Source organism: Pseudorca crassidens, chromosome 1 (genome assembly GCF_039906515.1).
Source record: "Pseudorca crassidens isolate mPseCra1 chromosome 1, mPseCra1.hap1, whole genome shotgun sequence".
Taxonomy (NCBI): Eukaryota; Metazoa; Chordata; class Mammalia; order Artiodactyla; family Delphinidae; genus Pseudorca; species Pseudorca crassidens.
Window position 1 is genome coordinate 60084058 of NC_090296.1, and position 2576 is coordinate 60086633.

Genomic DNA, 2576 nt, shown 5'->3' on the forward strand with positions numbered 1-2576 from the left:
GGGATACAAGCCTTCATACCACAGCACTGCCTATCAATTTTACTATAGGCAGCAAGTAATAGCCAGAAAACACCTTCAAATTCATGCAATTCATTATAACCGTTTTCTACTTTCCACGTTACCGTAAGTACAATGTTGCTAAACTTTCTGCTATTACATAACAAGGATCTTTTCTCCAGCTCCCAATGATACTTTTTCACTTTCCTTTAAACATTCACATCCTCCTTGAGAGCCATTAGGTTTCCACTAACAATCTCTTCAAGGTCCTCCACCGTCTGCCCACTGTCTAGTCCTGTCTAGTTTAGCTTCAGTCACTGCTGCATTTTGAGGTTTCTGTTACATGGCACCCCACCTCCAAACACCAAAATCTAACTCAGTTTCTATGACTGCATAACAAACTACTCCAAAATTTAGTGGCTTAAAAGAGCAACAATATTTATTTTGCTCAAGAATTTGCAATTTGGGCAGGCCTTGGTGGGGATAACTCATTTCTGCTCCATTCAAGGGAGACATAAGCAACAAAGAATTATAGATGTTATGATAGATGTTTAGAGTACAGATGAGGGGCAAAAAGGAGACAGTGGTTAATTCCACCTGGGAAATCAGAAAAAGTAACCTTTGAACCGAAGTTGGGGGCTGACATGAAGAGGAGCAGGTATCGAACAGTGGGTTATATTTGGAAAACCACAACTATATTGGTATGAATAAGTCCACTGAGGTGGGAAAGCAGGCAGGAAGTGACTGGTGAGAGCTGAGGTGAGAAGCAAGGCTGAGATCAGATGATGTTGCTACAGGAGGAAGCAGGGGGCCTGGGGACAAATCCGCTTAACGCTGCTACGGGGAATGGCTGCAGCTGAGAACTGCTAGGGACCGTGAAGAACTACAGCCGCTGAAGAGAGGCCCCTATGATAAGAGTCAATCAGAAGAAGCGAGACCAAGAGGTGCTGTCACAGAGAGAGGTTGTCGGAAGGTGCCACTTCAGTGGTACCTGAGAGAAAAGCTACCAGAAAGAAAAGCAAGAAAAGCCCTCAAAGGGAGCAGCCAGTAGGTCAGGCTGGGGTTCCCTGCACGTTCTGTATTTCTAATTTACCTTTACCTTGGAGAGAGAGGTTTTCCCCAGTATTTATTTAACAGGCAGAGATGGTAATGATCATGAGAATTTCAATACAATTTATCTCCAGAACATCTACAGAAACTCAGTGAGGCCTGCAGTTATTTACACGGGCCAGACTATTTTCTCAGGTTCATGGTGGAGAAAGTATAAACCTGGAAAAGAGATCTGTATTCTCTCACAGTCATATTCTCTCTCTCTCTCTCTCTCTCCCGCTCTCCAGCTTAACCTACTAGATTTCTATATAACTACACATTAATCTCTTATTTCAAGCCCACTAGAAGCCAACAGGATGAACTCTCTATGGAATCCTGACTGTGTATTACATGTTTTCTCCTTGAAATGAAGTTTTATTTAGCAGTAACACTTTCTGGAATAGAATTGAGAACAACATTCAGAGAAAAGATTATTACTCTGTAAAATAAACACTATCTTACCAAGCCTTCCTTTCCTGACAGCCTAACTGCACTCCCGGTGCCTAAGGAGTCATGACGACAACTGAAGACACTGTCAGTTCTTATAGCTCAAGTGGACAGGAATTATAGTGGAAATTTCAAAGAGAATCACTAGTGCAACAACTGTAGCCACTCAGATAAGTAGATATGTATGAAGAATGGAAGTAGAAAAAAATGCCTCTTGTAAACTGACAAACCATGAGCACAACTCCCTGTAGCCTAAATCTCACTTATGCTTGAAAACAAGCTTACATGAAACTTAAATAGAACCTGATCAGATAAAAAAAACATTTTTTAATATTTAGATTCAGGCAGCTCTAGCAGGAGTTGGTGGATCTCTATTTTATTGTTTCAACACTGACATGACTCAGTTATTTACTTGTGTTTTCTGATTCTTGCTCCTGTAACCAACTGCCTATATCACTGTAACTTCTGTTTAAAAAAAATCAAAGAAAGAAAGAATCTCATTGACCAGCAAATGACCATTTCCATTATGCAGGCAGTGCATTCATGGCAGCATCTTGTAGGCCCTGGCTGGCTACAGAAGAAGGGATGGACTACTGAGTCCAACAATCACCAATCAGCTGTAGATGAACTGGCAGAGTCACGTGGCACTGCAAAGAGCCACCATTTGCAAGGAACTGCCTCGAACTGCTTTCCTAGCAGGGACTGTGGCCATAACAAGTTCTACACAGATTGGATAGTATCCTCCTTGAGAATCTCCAGGCACTGATGTGCTCTGTTCTCAGCTCTGAGACCTCAGCCCAAAATCAGAGGGAAGAGGAAAAGTCCCATTTATCAACTTACTACATTAGTCTACTTTGAAATTTATATTATCTTTTAATTACTTATTTTAGTAGCTCTATTTAATAGCTTTTTTAAAATGTAGATCTTTAGGTAAAATCTTATAGACAGTTGGGTAGCAGAAATCCTTACATTCTTTTGATGTATGCAGTAGTTTCTTTATCCCAAAATTGTCCCCAGAGAAATCCCAATATCCCCAAAAGACT